This window comes from Kogia breviceps, chromosome 11 (genome assembly GCF_026419965.1).
Source record: "Kogia breviceps isolate mKogBre1 chromosome 11, mKogBre1 haplotype 1, whole genome shotgun sequence".
Taxonomy (NCBI): domain Eukaryota; kingdom Metazoa; phylum Chordata; class Mammalia; order Artiodactyla; family Physeteridae; genus Kogia; species Kogia breviceps.
The window spans coordinates 34,370,053-34,387,346 of record NC_081320.1 but is presented as its reverse complement, the minus strand read 5'-3'; the positions used below and the strand labels follow the sequence as shown (position 1 = coordinate 34,387,346).

The 17,294-nt window shown below is 47.3% G+C and overlaps 1 pseudogene; it reads right to left on the bottom strand.

The window, feature by feature from the left end:
* Positions 1 to 522: 522 nt before the first annotated feature.
* LOC131765991 (5S ribosomal RNA) lies at positions 523 to 631 on the bottom strand (annotated as a pseudogene).
* Positions 632 to 17,294: the final 16,663 nt, after the last annotated feature.

Sequence of the window (17,294 nt, the reverse complement as noted above, 5' to 3'; positions counted from 1 at the left end):
AAAAAACGCATACGCCCTTTTTGGCCAATGAAACAAGCTGGCAATGCACATCAGTACTACGAAGAAGTCTCACTTCGCATCGGTCAAACGGCCATCGTGAAAAAGTGTAAAACCCAGAAATGCAGGATAAGCCATGGAGAAAAGGGAGCCTTGTTATGCTGGTGGAAGGGATGTAAATTGCAAACGGCCACTCTGCAGAAGTGTATGGTGTTTCCTAAGACATCTAAAAAACAGAGCTACAGCGCATACGGCACTTCCACTCATGGGCGTGTATCTTAGCCCCGACCCTGCGGCGGAGTCTGGATCCGGGCCAGCCACCGCCAGAGCGTCTGGTGTGCCGCTGCCTTCCAGAGCCGCCTTCTGGCCGCCCTAGCCCCGGCCAGGCCGGCGGGGAGCGCCCCCTCTGGCGCGCGCTGTGGTGGGAGGGGCCTGAGGAGGTGGGGGCCTGCAGCGGTGCCCGGCCGGGGCGGAGGCGGCCTCAGCCCCGGGCGACTAAAGGAGAAGGCGGGGCGGGAGGCAAAAAGCGTACAGCACCCAGTATTCTCAGGTGGTCTCCCATCCAAGTACTAACCAAGCCCGACCCTGCTTAGCTTCCGAGATCAGGCGCGTTCAGGGTGGTATGGCCGTACGCAGGGTTGGGGACCGCGGGCTGCCTCTTGAGGCCCAGCTTCTCTGGCGCGTGCGCCTTACCGCCAGCCCCGCGGCCAGCCCGCCCTGGCAGGGCCCCGCTGCCCGCCCAGCCAGGGGAATGGAGGTCTCGGGTACCGCGGGGTGGTGGATGGGTTGGCGACCTCCCAGCCCAGGGCGGGAGGGACCCAGCAAACCCTTTGGCGCTTGGCGCCCCGCCCCAGATCCCGCTCGTCTCTCACAGGGATGTGGCCCCGGAACATGTCCGGGGACGTGACAGGAATCATCTTAGCCAACTCAACCCCAGACATTGTGCTCCAGGATACATGCTATGTAGTAGCACACTTCCATGACCTAATGTCCATGGGAGCAGTCTTCACTAATATGGGAGGCTCCTACACGGATTCCCACTATTCTCAGGTTTTACAGTTAACTCAGCATGAGCAAAAATTCACTTCACAAGTATATTTGTAGTAGTAAATATGACTTCCTGCAGCACTTTCTTGGCCTCTCAGGGATGTCACTACGTTAGTCTGTGTGCCCTGAGGCACACACAACATGAAATATTTTGTCTTTAGGCTCATTCATCTCAGTAGCAGCAGTAATGCTAATACTCTTCATATTTTGAAAAGCATTTGCATCTAAACAAGAAGTCTTAGCAGTGGAAACTCCTACTCCTAACCTAGAATGGTTACACAAATGCTCTCCACCATATCCTATGTTTCAAGAATCCTATCTATGTAAGTGTAAAATAAGGAAGGACTCAAGTCCTTTTCAACCAGTTTCAAGCCAACACCATAACAATTATGCCTTTCTCAATAAATGAGATAAAAGTAAAAAGTAATGTAGATTGGTCAAAGTTAAATCACAGGCTAAAATCCTGTATATCACTATGGCATATAAATTTCATCTAGGTTCTCAAGATACAACATCACCGATTATGGAAGAACTTTTACATTTTCATCATCACACATTAATAGTGATTTTTAAAATAAGTTCTCTAGTCCTCTATATTATTTCACTAATATTGACATTTAAACTAACTCATATACATACAACAGATGCACAGGTAGAGAAAATGTGAACAATTTACTAGCCATTATTGTAATCTTAATTGCCCTATCATCATTGTAAATCCTCTACATGATACATGAAATGAATAACTCTTTCAAACCATAAAAAACTATGGGTCAGTAATGATACTGAAGCTACAAATACACAGATAATGAAGATTTAAATGTTGACTTCTCTGTAATCCCCACATCAGAGCTAAAACCAGGAGAATAAATACTGATAGAAGTCAACAACCGAGTAGTTAGAGATAGTCATTGAATATTAGTTTCATCTGAAATTGTTGTACGCTCCTGAGCTGTTCCTTCTCAGGCCTAAAAAGAGCTGCTATCCCAGGACGCCTAAATTAAAGAATCCTAATACCAACAGGACCAGGCCTATGTTGTGGACAAGGGAGCTCGTTTTTGTGAGTTCAAGACTGGACAGAGTGATATGGCTGAGATATGGAGTGAATCTGGAGCCCATGGGGATGCACTTTGCAAGCTCCAGGATAGGAATGGGGCCTCTAGGGTGCCACGCCACCCACCATGCCCTCCCAAGCAGGATCTTGGCAACATTCTCTGTCAGTGATGAGGCAGCCCTAGCACTTGTCACGCCCTGATGTTGTGTCCTATGTGGGCCCCATGCTCTTGGGACCACACCCCACACTCTTCAGGTCCATGCTACAGGGTCCTTCGTGCCTCAGGAGTAGAGACCACAGAGCAAGCAGTTCCCGCCCCAACCAGCAGGAGGAGGGGAGGAGAGCAAGGGCACCAGGGGAATCTCACTCAGACAACAACAGCCCAGCGGTGCCAGTGGGGGCAGTGATGATGCAGATGAGGCACAGACCAAGAGATGGGACCAGAGGACCCAAAAGGCAGCTGGTCAGGTCCTGGCTCATCTGCACCCCGGACACCTTTGTCCCTCATACACCCCCTTCCTCATACACCCTCTCCTTAAATGCAAATTCTTCAGATGCAAACAGGCAGAGCTTCAGACTGAAAGTCAGCTCTTCCAAAATGACCCGTGAGCAAACACTGCAGGATTCCACTCCAGTGGGTGCCCTGGAGTCGACAACTCAGGGACTGAAGTGGATATGGGGGCCAGGGCAGCGGGAGGGAATGGAGAGGGAGACTCTCATGGTTGTGGAATTTGGGTTTTGCAAGATGAAAAGTTCTAGGGGTGGTGGTGATGGCTCCACGAGAAAGTGAATAGATCTGATGCCTCAGAAACGTGCACTTAAAATGGTGATGATGGTAAAGGGTACGTGACGTGTTTTATTTCACTTAGAATAAATTCTTAAAATTATGTCTTGTTAATTGAGATTCCATTTTGACTCCTCTTCATCACAGATGTTGGAGGCCCAGACACAGTCTCCTACCTTAGGGGCCATCACGGTACCCTCACAGAGCATGTGGGAGACCATTCTTAGGGGGGGCGCTAGTCTGTGCTCAGCTGACCTCTGTCCAGGGGGACCCAGGCCGTGGTGACCCCCATAGATTAGGCATATGATATGCTATGATATTAATAGGATACCACCAAGTGTTGTCACTCACCAGAACACAGAGTAGCAGCACACTCAAACATGACTGACCTCATATGATTGTGACCAGATTAAGAGAAGTAAAGGAACCACAGGTTAACTAGGGCAACACCGTTAATGCAGTTTGGAAATCTCAAAGGGGACAGGACGCAGTGCAGGCAAAGAGCACATATGCAGTCTCCCCGTACATGTGATCCTGACCCATGAAGATGTGGTAAGACGCACACAGTCCCCGCACCCTATACCTGGGGTCACACATCCACACTCACCAGGGTGACACACCTCCCCAGACCCTGCACCTAAAGTCACACCTTCTCTCTCAACAGGTGACCCCTCCTCTCCAGACACCTCCACCTGGGTCACATGTCCATAGTCCCAGGGTGACCTCACCTCCGCAGACCCTGCACCTGGGGTCACACGTCCCCTTGGTCAGGACATCATGGCTCTGCTGGTGGCTCCCCTAATGTGGAAACAAGCTGGGTTCCTGGGACCTCCTGGGATGGGAAAAAGTGTCAGGTGGGTCTCCTCTCACCACACTTGTCCCAGAGAACTCCTCTTTTCCCTTTGGTTCTGTGTGATTTTAACTGTTTTTAAAGCTTTCATGCTAGAGTTGAACACACGACCTTGGTGCTGGCAGGCTCAGTCCTTTCTCGTCTCACCTACATATTGAGAAAACTCACAGGGCAGCAGGGCTGAAAGCCAAGGGGCAGCTCTGGACACTGCTGAGTAGGGACAGTAGACTGGAAGGAGAGGTCAGCAGCAGCCTCAGCTGTTACCCATCGGCCTTTTGCCCACTCTGAGGTATCCGGCAATCAATTCACCAGCTAAACCTGCCTCTCTATGCACCATGTACATGCTGGTGAATTGGAATTATTGCCAGGTAGCCCTCCTGAGGATTCTCCACGAGCCCCAGGGAAGGTGAGCCTTGCAGGGATTAAGACGAAGGCCCTGACCATAGCACTGACCCTTGGGAGGACCAGGTCACCACACTCAGAAGAGAAGCTGTTATGTAGACAAGCCCACCTCAGCTCCAGACCCCGGACATCTAAGCACTGACCTTCAGATGCAGGCATGGAGCTTCCCAGTGCTGAGGCCAGGCCGGGTCTCTACCCAGGTCCCTATAGTCCTAGCACAGACATGGTCAGGTCGAAATGTTCTTATCATAGACAACACATGGTTAGCTCTAAACATAATCAGTAGACGGGACATGCAGAGGTCTAAATGTACCACATAGACAAAACTTGATCATGTTTAAACTAGCTTAGGGCTGATCTCATAGGAGGTACAGATCATACACATGGGTCTCTCATCTTTGGACACCCACATCAGGAAACTGAACAAAATCTTTGTCATTAATCATTTCAACAGGCAAAACAGAAATGTTACCAATTTCTCTGGCCACCTGATGGTCAGGATCCACGGGTGAGCCGTGAACTTCTTCTTATAGTGCAGCCCAGTCTGCTGCAAGGACAGACAACAAGTGGCCTGATTCCAGCCTCCCAGGCTTCCAGAAGGAGGTGGCCACACTGGAAGCCCAGGCAGGACAGTCCTGCATGTTCCGGGCCGGGAGATCCAGTCTGTCCATTCCGCTGGCCGATTCCAGGCAGGGCGCTCAGGGCCGCTGAGAGCCCTGCACTCAGGTCCTACTTCCCTGCAGCGTGTGCGTCTGTGTGTGTGTGTAGAGGAGGCGGTGGCTGATGGCTCCCATGGCTTCCGGTCAGGTGACCTCATGCCCTGGGGCTGACAGCCAGCATGGACACTGAGCTGTCTTCGAGGGGAGGCACGGGGAGAAGTAGGGACACAGAAGCCATTGGAGAGGAGAACCCACCGTGGAACTCCTTGCACACTGGCTCGCCCCACCCGGGGACCCGCCTGCCCATCGTGGGCCGCAGGTCACCCCACAGCCCCCCACCCCCGAGGGCAGGGCGCCTGCTCTTCCAACAGTACAGGATCTCACATGAAGGAGACCCAGTGGGGACTGTCACTGTCACTGCCCCACTCCTGATACTGTGTTTGGGGAGAATGAACCCCCTTGACTGGGCGATGGGACCCTGTGAGGAAAGAGGTGGCAGCCCCATCCAAGTCGGGGCCTGGCTGAGAGATGGGAACACAGGAGCCAACTGCAGGGCCTGGAGGCCAGGCTAACTGGAGGGGCACCCCCAGCCTTGGCTGGGCTCTCCAACTGTGACATTGTAGCTTTAGGGGAACTGGAGCAGGTGAGTGAATGTAATGGGGGTCTAAACTGGACCCTGAATGGGGCTTAAAGAAGATGTGAAGGATGTTACTGAGACAGTGACAGTCATTGGAAGACAGACTCTGTGTCAGGCCATCCTGCTCCATCCATTTAAATCCCTGAGATCTGTGACCTTTACATGGCTACACAGGATTGTTAGAGCAGGTACGTGCGGACATATCGGGGGCACAGTTCAGCCTGCAACCAACTTGCAAGTGGTTCCAGCAAACACACAGGTGTGCACTCAGGCAAGCACAGCACACACACAAACATACACACGTGCACAGCACAAATATATTCACACACTAGCATATGAACACACATGCATGCATATGCCCATGCACACACTAATGTGTGCAAGTGCACATACCTATGCACATGCACAGCATATGTATGCAAACAGGCACATGCACACGCATAGCACACACACAGGGAATAAAGTGAATCGGTAAAGCATTAAATACTGAACACAAGTGAAGCTGACATGTATTTTTGCCTTTTCTTAGCTTTGATGTTTTTCACAATAAAAAGTTTAAGAAAAAAAATAATGGCAAATGCCTCTTTTTTTTTGCGGTACGCGGGCTTCTCATTGCCGTGGCCTCTCCCGTTGCAGAGCACAGGCTCTGGACACGCAGGCTCAGCAGCCATGGCTCACGAGTCCAGCCACTCCGTGGCATGTGGGATCTTCCCAGATCGGGGAACGAAACCGTGTCCTCTGCACCAGCAGGCGGACTCCCAACCACTGCGCCACCAGGGATGCCCACAAATGACTTTTGATTCATAGGACTTTCTGATGTTATTCCACAAATATTATGACAGGAGAAATGAATGTAGATATTGCATGTGTCCACTAATGGATGAATGGAGAATAAAAGCATGGTCCATCAATACAAGGGGATGTTATTCAGCCTAAAAAGGAAAGCAATTCTGACACAGGCTGCAGCAGGGATGAACCTTGCGGGCATTATGCTCTGTGATGTAAGATAGACACACACAAAAAAGAAAGTGTTTGATCCACTCATACAAGGTCCCTAGAGCAGTCAGAAATATAGAGACAGAAAGTAGGATGTTGAGTTCTAGGCGCTGAGGGAGGGACGATGGGGAGTGAGTGTTTAATGGGGACTGTTTCAATTTTGCAAGATGAAAAAGTTCTGGAGGACGAGGGTGGTCCGATTTGCACAACAGTGCGAAATACTTCTTGACCCTGAAATGTGCACTTAAAAATGGTTAAGATAGTAAAGTTTATGTTATGTGTATTGGACCACAAGTTTTAAAACTTTTTAAAAAACAACAGGAAATAGTCCATGAATACCACAAGATGCACAACTTCACTAACACCTGAGGGATTAAAACCCTAAGAAAAATACTGTGCATACACCTACCAGAATGGCAGACATGAAAGACATAGTATCAAATATCAGCAGGATGTGGACCAATGGAAAGCCTGGTACGCAGCGGGGGAACGCAACCACTTCTGAGACAATCGGGCCTCAGATAGCGAAGTCCGTGCACACAGATCCGCAGTGCTCCTCCCAGCTGAACACAAACCCACCAGCCCTGCACCAGGACACATGGACACGGACTCTGCAGCCACAGGAGCCAAACCTGAAAGAACCTGAAGGCCAGCACAAGCGATGCAGAAATGAACCATGCACGCCCCTATGAAGGAATATTCCACAGCAATGGAGTACATTTTGTTTAAAGGTAGTAAAACTATAAAAATTATTTTTGAAAAAAACTATATTCACAAAATGAAAGAATCTATAGTTCTGGCACCTAGGGATTGTCAAATGCACCTAAAAATGGATTGTTGTGGAAATGTTTATTATAAGGAAATTGACATATTCTCTAGGAAGGACAGCGTGAATGGGCCTGCTACATTTTCTACACTGAAGACATATACAGGTTTTGATTCTACTTCTGTTAACTCAAGTGGGGCTTCATTGGATTTCTGCTACTGCGGAGATAATCAAATTCTGGGTAGGGGTCAGGAGAAAATTAGTCATAGGTGTTCTTGTGTAATAATTACTGTTGAAAGTGTAAATGATCCATTTATCAGAAAGACTGAGAATAGGATAACTGCTACATTACTTTGTATGAGATTGTCTGTGCTATTGTCCCTAGAGCTCCAGTGAGTATTTTGAATGTGAAGCTCATCCAGATCTGAGGATGGAATAAATGGCTAGGTGTGATATGACTAATATAAATAATATGCCTACATTTATATTAACTAGTGGATAAGATATGGGAAGAGGAATTCATGTTGTGAGAGCCAGGGTTAAGGCTAGCATTGGGGGCAATAATATATAAATAGATGATGTTGATGGACATAGTGGTTCCTTAATAAGTAATTTGAATACCTCAGCAATGGGTTGTAATAATCCATGGGGACTGATGATTTTTGGCCCTTTCTGGATTTGTATATAGCCTAGGTTTTTCCATTTAGTTAATATGAGGAATGTTATGGTGAATTACATTGGGTAATTTGTGAAAGAATGTTGATTATAAACATATTCTTAAGAAGAGGACTTGAACCAGTGCAGATAAAGGTTTCTGTTTTACATAATTACCGGGCTCTGCCACCATAACAAACCCTGTTCTACAGTAGGGTATGTATAAATTAATTGAATGTAGATTATATCATCATTTAGTTTGAAGACATTATGTAAAGTAAGCCGAATTGCTCTTGTCCTTTCATACTGGAAGAAATCTGCAATAGACAGAAACCAACAAGGATGATTCCAGTGTGAACTCAGATCATGCAAGACGTTAATCGTTGAACAAACAAACAATTAACAGCAGTTATACCATTGAAATGTCGTGATCCAGCATCAAGGTCATAAACCATATTGCCAATAAGAACTCCAGAATAAAATTCCACTGTTATCCCTAGTACAACTTGTTCCGTTGATCAGTGTTTTAGAAGAAAAGGTGATAAAGCATTCTGACTAGTTGGTCTAAATTTTAATCACTCAGAGGTGGTTTTACTCTCCAAAAAATAAATGGCGCACGGGCTCAAGGCACACCAGCTTCAGTAGTTGTGGCACTCAGGCTCAGTAGTTGCGGCCCACTGGCTTAGTAGCTCGGTGGCACGTGGGATCTTCCTGGACCGGCGATCGAACCCGTGTGCCCTGCATTGGCAGACGAATTCTTAACAACTGCAAGACCAAGGAAGTCCCAGAATCGCAGTCTCCTTTTCAATATACCTTAAGTCCAAAGAATCCAAGGAAAATTGTTAAAGAAAATAAGACAATAAAATATTGTAAGGACTCTAACAGAAGCAATAGTACACAGTTCATATAGACACATCCCAAGCAGTTGCAAAGTATATTAAAAGGGAGGCTGCAATTTAAAAAGACAAAGATAAATTATACCCACAAACTCCCAATCTGTCCTGAAACGTTGCAATCTGAAACCCTATTGTAGAAAGCAGAAGTTTCCAGGAGACATTCTGCCAATGAAGGACTCTAAACCCTCTGGTTGGATAAGGAATTCTGGAAGGAAGGTATCCTCTCTCAAGGAGAGCAGGTTCCTATACTTCTCTCACATCACATCCCTGTACAATTCCCACTGATCTTGGTCCAGGCTTTCTCACTCCTCTTGAGAGAAATCGATGGCCACATCCTGGAATATCAGCAGTCCTTGAAATTAAAAGTACACATGCCCTGTGGCCACGGAAAGAGTTCATAATGTGACCCAAGAAGAAAACAGCAAGTTAAGAGAACTGGTTTTGATTTAGAAGAGTGTCTTCAATTATTCACTAATATATATATATTCTTTTTCTACAAAGTAACTTTCTCTACCTTATTTCTAAGTAGAAGAAAAGAGTATGGTATGTGAGCCACAAAACCAATATACAGACTATACTTATCAGGAAAAGAAATGATAAAATGATGGTTTCAAAAGAGGCATATGCATTTTTGAGTCTTATTTATATCAAAGTGGATAAAATGTGTGTATTTCTCAGACAGAGAAGACATGTCGAGGTAGAAATATACCTTTCAACTATTCATGGGTATAGAAGTACACTGGAGAGATTGTAAAAGTGCAGATTGTGTTTCAGTAGGTTCGGTGGGCCTGAGTTTTATTTTTTTAACAAGCTCAATTTAAACTAGTGATGTCACAGTCTCTGATTCATTGAGGACAATTGTGAAGAGCAGAGACATAATTAGAAAGGTAAAAATTCATATTTAACTTTGAACTTAAAGTGTTTTATGGATTTTACACCTTTAATAGGATAGTAAGCACAGCAGCAACAATCACTTGTGAATATTTACTATAGACTGTGTATCTTTCTAACATTTTTGTGTAGGATTCCAGGAAAAAGGCCTGGGTTGCGGCCACAGTGGGCGGGGCCCCAGGGCGGGCCGACCCTCCAGGAACCCCGACAAGGCCCTGCGCTCCTGGCGGCTCCTGCCCCAGGCGCCCCTCTTCCTCCCAGAAGGCCTCAGGGCAGAGCGGCCCCACCCCCTGCGCCTAGAACGGAGCCCTCGTTTCCGCAGAGCTGGAACTCCAGGCTCGGGGTCTCTTCCCTCCGCCGTCACAGATCTGCCCCGGAGCCCGAGGGGAGAGCGGCCTCACTGAGGCTGCCGGCTCTGGAGGGGCCCCGGCGGACGAAGCCGCGACAGTGGTGGGGACATCGGGCCGGATAAGTGGGTGCCGACCCTCCGCCTGGTCCAGTGCCCGGGCTGCCGCGCAAGACCAGTTTCTGAGGGGCAGGGGCTCGCTACCACCCGCTGCTGCTGTGCAGAAAGAGCGGCCCCCAGCGTCTGGTCCCGGGGAACTTTGGTCCCTCTTCTCGCCCCTGCCCTCGGCCTGGCTCCTGGGGCCTCAGGAACGTGGGGAGGAGCTCGGCCTGAGCGTCCCGAGGGGAAACAGGGCAAGGGAGGTGCAGGGTCCGGCTGCGGCCGAAAACTCCTCCCGAGGCTCGCGGGCCCCTTATTTAGCCGAGCCCCTCTGCGCTCCTTTCTCCCTGAGCTAAAGTAGCGGAGGGAGCGGGCAGGGCGGCTGTCTGGCGCAGGTAATGGGGAACATCCAAAGGTGATTGTTAACTAAGGAAAACCAGCTCTCCCAAGGTGAGGAATGCAGCGCTTTTCTTTGCATGGGAAGATGTCAGAGTCTGGGCTCACTGAAATCCTTCCTTTGATATGCACCTCAGCTCTCTGGGGCCAGTATTCTGTATTTGCATATCCTGAGTTCCTCAGGGCCCGCCAGCTCACATTGGAGGGCTGCAAGTGCTGATGACTGTGACGTCCTTTGTTTACTGAGATGGCAAGAAATATTCCGTTTGTCACAGACTTGAGGGGCAGACAGTGAAAAAGAGTCAGAGAGTCTCACTCGGCATGTACCTTGGTTTACATATAGGTAATATTTATACTTAATTGTGCTAATAGAGGTTCTGAAGTCCAATCACCTTGTACACCTGCCCTCTAGGTATTAATTTCAGCAATATCCTAAGATAAATGCCTATAGAATTGACTTAATCCAGTTAGATAGGATAATAATTTTTAAAGGAAACCCAATGGAAGTATAACAACAAAACCTTTACCACTAAAGGCTGGGTCTGGAACAACGTAAATAAATGTTCCATTGTTAAAATAGTGAAAGATGTATTCAATAGAAATATCAACAAAAATGACAAATAGTAAGGGCGGCAGTGTTGAAATGTTCTATCTTTATCATTCAAGTGGCAGAAAATCATTTATTAGTAGGCACTGGGGCCAGAAGATGCCTGCTTTTATATCCTAGTCATATTTGTGCAGTTGTTTCAACGAGTAACTTAAAGACAAAATGGAAAAACAAGGAGGTTTGTGCCTGTGGTCATGTTGATGTGAAACGAGGGATGGCCACCTTGTGCCAGGTGAGTTAAGTTTACCTGGCAGGTAGGCTGCAGAGCTGCTGAGAAGCCAGGGTTGGAATTTTTCTGCAGGGTGCCCCTTAGGTTCTGTGACTTGATTGATTGTGAGTCATGTTTCGGGAAAGACCTGATCACAGGAAAAGGGTGGGAACAGAGTGATTTGGGGAGGAGCTAACAACATTCATCACAGCTCATGGCCTGAATGAATTTTACAGAAACAGGAAAAGAAATGCTTCTTATGGAATCAGAGAATGTGAGGGCTGGACAATCCCAGAAAATGAGGAACACCTATCCCATTTTCCAGATGGGCAAACAGAGGTCCAGCAATGTGAAATCCCTCACCCAAGTTGCATCCGCCTCTCCTCCCCACTACCTGGTTCATGAAAGCAGGACTCTTCCTGTCTTGATCACTGCTGAACCTCCAAATGGGCCAGGCATCTAGCGCCTGCTCCAAAAATTTCGGTTGACTGTAGGAACAATGCTGTTTCTTTCTTTCTCACTCTTATTCAGGATTGGGCCAAGAACTCCCCAGGGTGCAATGTAATTGGATAAATGTAGATATTAGTTGAGTTTTGTTGTGATGAGGACTTAGGCTTTGAAGGTAACAGACTTGGTTCATAACTTGGTCCTGCCACTGAAGAGCTGTTTGGCTTTGGGAAAATTACTAAACCACTCTGAACTTATTTCCTCCTTTGTAACGTGGGGATAAATCTATCTGAGCCAGCAGAGCACCACCTGCATGCGAGATGTGCACTAAATATTGGTCTTTCTCACTCTCCCACGCCATCTCTCTGTTCTTCCCAGAGAAGTTGTACAGAAGGATATAGTACTTTTTAAAAATAATTATTTAATTAATTAATTTTGTCTCATTGGGTCTTCTTTTCTATGTGCGGGCTTTCCCTAGTTGCAGCAAGTGGGGGCTACTCCTTGTTGCAGTACACGGGCTTCTCGTTGTGGTGGATTCTCTTGTTGCACTTGTTGTGGAGCACTGGCTCTAGGCGTGCGGGCTTCATTTGTTGTGGCCTGCAGGCTCAGTAGTTGTGGCACATGGGCTTAGCTGCTTTGCGGCATGTGGGATCTTCCCGGACCAGGACTCAAATCCATGTCCCCTGCCTTGGCAGGCAGATTCTTAACAACTGCATAACCAGGGGAGTCCCAGAATAGCAGTCTCCCTTTTAATATACCTTAAACCCAAAGAAACCATGGAAAATTGTCACAGAAAATAAGGCAAAATATTGTAAGGACTCTAACAGATGCAATAGTACTCAGTTCATATAGACACATCCCAAGCAGTTCCAAAGTATATTAAAAGGGAGGCTGCAATTTAAAAAGAAGAGGATATATTATACCCACAAACTCCCAATCTGTCCTGAAACCCTATTGTAGAAAGCAGAGGATTCCAGGAGACATTCTGCAAATGAAGGACTCTAAACCCTATGGTTGGATAAGGAATTCTAGAAGAAAGTTATCCTCACCCAAGGAGAGCAGACTTAACATAGTTAAGTCTCTCTCTCTCACAACTAGCCCATTTAGCTCCAGGTTCCTTAGCGCACCGACGCACTTACACAGCGTTTAAGAGCTTTACACAACTAGAAGATCACATCTTTATTTCTTATCACAGGAACACGACTTCTGTAAACTTTATTTCTGTCACAACCTAAACCAAAATTATTGTAAAATGAGTGATTTAAACCATATATTTTATCATAATGAAAAAGCATCTAAATTTTTAAAAAAAAGCGTCTGCTCTGTGCTAAGGATTAGAAACAACTCCTGCCCTTAAAGCATTCATTAAGGAGGGGGATACATAAACTCAAAATTTCAATCACATGAGATAAAGGACCATAACCTTTATGCACAGAGGTTCCTATGGAGGCAAAAAGTTATATCGAAGTGACGGCTTCATGATAACCCTGAAGTACAATCTAGAAAGATGAGGCTATGCAGAGTTGAAATATGAGGCGCATTAACTGCAGAGAGCATCTGTGAAAAGACACTCAAGCTTGACACCTGCTGGGCACTTTAAATACTGCAGGTGGCCGCTGAACCTGCGTGTCCAGAGCCTGTGCTCCGCAACAGGAGAGGTCACAGCAGTGAGAGGCCCGCGCACCGCAAAAAAAAAAAAAAAAAAAAAAAAAAAAAGTCTCAGACCTATGATTCTTGGTATCATCTTGTGGGTAACCTAAGTATCTCTCAGGCCTTCAAACACCTGTCCTCCCAAAAAGCCCAGATCTGAACCTTGGGCCCAGACCCGAACCTTGGGCCCAGACCCATCTACTAGGCCCTTATAAAGCACTGAAGATGAAGATCCTCTTGCCACCCCCAATCCCTTCCTACTGTGCTCTGTATCTCACAAAATGATGCAGCTGTAAACTGTCACCCACGCTTGCTGCCCTCCCTTTTCTAACTGGTCACCAGACCCCACTCATTCTGTCTCAGATCTCCAAAATCCAGTCCAACATTTTATAACTTAAGTGGGACCTTTAGATTACAATTCATGCTGCACACAATCAACTGCCTTCCACATGGAGGTCTGAGTGAGCCTCTAAACCAGAAGTCCATCTCATTGTTCTTTAGGGTTTCCCACAGCCTTCAGGATAAACATCCAAAGTTCTGACAGGACAAACAATGCCCCTTTCTGTTTGTCCCCACTAGGTTTCCAGTATCAACTCTAATTTCTTTCCAAAACCCTGAGTTCCAGTCCTGTACATTAGTTTTGCCATATTTTCTTATATTTCTCAACCTTTGACACACTGCTCCCTGCTGCCACACCAGGAGATTCTATTATCCTTAGAAAGGAGGGCAAGAAGCCTACCCTGAACTTTCCCTTTTAAGACTCTGTGCTCTGCAATGGGGAAAGGTGGGGGGGAGGGATAAATTAGGAGTTTGGGATTAACATATACACACGGCTATATATAAAGCAGGTAATCAACAAGGACCTACTGCATAGCACAGGGAACTCTACTCCATATCCTGTAATAACCTGCATGGGAAAAGACTCTGAAAAAGAATGGATATATGTATAACTGAATCACTTTGCTGTACACCTAAAACTAACACAATATTGTAAACCAACTATCCTCCAATATAAAATAAAAATTAAATTAAAAAACAAAAAGATTCTGTGCTCTGTAACACCAGAACTCACTCCTTCCAGAGCACTAACTACTGTCCTTGTGTTTACCTGCTGCCCAGTAGAAGGGGAGGTTACCTAGGGCAGAAGCATCGTCTCCAGCAGCCCTTGGTTCTGACAGCTCTTTCAAGTGCCAGGATACTTTACACACATAACCTGCTTAATTAATTAATTAATTCTAAGAACCCACAGAAAGAGTGGTTTTTAATCTCATTTTAGAAGTGTGGGGATTGTAGTGCAAAAGAAACCTGCCCAGGCCACAGAGAGCATAAGCCCTGGAATTCAAGCCCTAAGCTGCCTTCACACCGTTGCTCTTTCCACTACATGATACGACTACTGAAAAAAGATTATTGTTTTCCTGAGCCCTGTTTTAATGGAAAGGAAATGAAGCGGGGATATATCTATTTCCTAATCGCTTTGGTGTGTACCAGGCAAAGTCATTCAACAGACCAGGTAAGATCTGTGCAACAATGAACGATGCTCCAAACTGTGCTATGTGTTCTACATTGTAGAGTCTACCAGCATTAACAGAGTGAGTCCTTGTAACCGCCACAGAGAGGGGGTCCTGTTAAGCCCATGCTACAGATGAGAACACTGAGACCTAGAAGCCTTAAGGCACTCGGGCAGGGTCACCGAGCTGGCAGGAGTCCTAGGCCGCACGCCCCGTCTAGTGCACGCACACCCGGGCACTGGACACCGGTTCGAGTGCCCACCCTCCACCTTGCACCATCTAAAACCCCGCTTCGCGGAGCCCAAACGAGAGCCCCTGGAAGTGGGAAGTACAAACCTGTCTCGCCAAGCCATGGCTGGCAGAAGCTCTGGATACAGATCAGGGGCAGAGGGTACTCAAAAGCGGCGCCCAGTCGACCCCGCGGAGGCGGTCGGTGTTAAATCCAGCAGGCCCTCCCATAGGGAAGCGTGCACAACGGGCAGAGGCTTGGAGTCCTGCAGCGTGCACAGGCCCTCATAGCGCGAGAAGAGGTCGGCCGCGCTGTCCCGACGCAGCTTCACCGAATGATCATGGCCTGAGCGCGGCCTCGGGGACGCTGGCTGTGGACACAATGCCCACACCCGCCTGGGGACCCCGGCTCGCCTCCCAGCCCCTCGGGCGCCCACCGCCCTGCGGCTGCGGCCCCGCAGCGTGCGAAGGATCCACGTCGCACCCAGAAGGCATAGGGCCACGGGCCCCAGCTAGGCCGGCCCCTCCATACCGCACTCCCGCGCCGTCGCATCACCGGCTGTTGGCGCCAGCCTCACTGCCCTCCGCGCTCCGGGATACAGTGCAAACCAGCAGGGAGCCCCTTGGAGGCGGGGCTCGAGCTCCTCTGCGCGCTCGCCGCGCGTCCGCACGCAGCTCCGCCTCCCATGGGGACGCGGCCTGAGGAGCAGGGGTGGGAGCTTCGAGACTAGGGCGGCCCGAAAGGTAGGAGGTGTGGAGAAGTTGGGGTTTCCAAAAAGCGTTTGTTGACTGATCCAAACAAAAGTGAGACATGGTTGTACCAACGCATTTTAAAAGTAGTAAAACTTTCGATAAGTGTCTGTGCTCGCCCAGCCCAGGAGAGAACGTGCACTCCATGAGGGACACATGAAAGGCTGAGTGAACGTCTGCCTGTGGTCCCTTCCCAGGTGCACGGGTGTGTGAATTTCTGCGGAGAGCTCTTAATTTCTGTAGTTTCTGCTGACTTGAGACGGTGGTTGGCAAATGGTGACGTGTTCCATGCATTCAGGACATCATCGTGGTTACTAATAATCACTTTCTTCTCTCTGTGCATGTCTGTGTCCTAATATTTTCTTTTTATAAGGACACCAGTCATATTGGACTAGAGCCCACACATTTGACCTCATTTGACCTCAATTACCTATTTAATATTTAAGGGCCTTATCTCCAAATACAATCATATTAGGAGGTATTGGGGGTTAAGACTTCCACATATTAACTTGAGCAGGACACAATTCAGCTGACGATAGAAGGTAAGAGTACTTTAAGCAAGTAACTATTTTTTAAAGTGAGTTGCTTAAAGATATGAATTTACTCAAGAGGAACAAGAAGAAATTACATAACACTGTACGTTATACAAAAATATTAAATTAATCATCATAACATTCCGTGAGATCCGCATTAAATTAGACTAAACAAGATGAAGCAGGGCTTCCCTGGTGGTGCAGTGGTTCAGAATCTGCCTGCTAATGCAGGGGACACGGGTTAGTGTACTGGCCTGGGAAGATCCCACAAGCCGCGGAGCAACTAGGCCCGTGAGCCACAACTACTGAGCCTGCGCGTCTGGAGCCTGTGCTCCGCAACAAGAAAGGCCACGATTGTGAGAGGCCTGTGCACCACGATGAAGAGTGGTCCCCACTTGCTACAACTAGAGAAAGCCCTCGCACAGAAACGAAGACCCAACAGAGCAAAAATAAATAAATTAATTAATAAACTCCTACCCCCAACATCTAAAAAAAAAGATGAAGCAACTTATCCAGAATTGCATAGTTAGTACTTTCCAGAATTTAAACCAGGTATTTTCCCAGTTCCATTCTACATTATATTTTCATTTCATTATTTGAAATGACTTTTGAGTCTTCATTTTGCTTACTTTCTGAAGTTATATGGGGATAGAATGGAGTTGGATATTTTCAGTGACATTCACACATGGGGAAGGAAATTGAGTCCACAAGCTTCCGCGATGTTTCCACGGAGAACGCTAACAACAGGACCAGAAACATCGCTATCCTTTTGGTTCAATCATCTTTTGTAACACACTACAAGAATTAATTTTAAGAAGCCCAATGTTTTCCAAACTTTCACCAAAGGGCTCTGTGGGGTCCTCTAATAATATCTAAGAAACTTCTTACT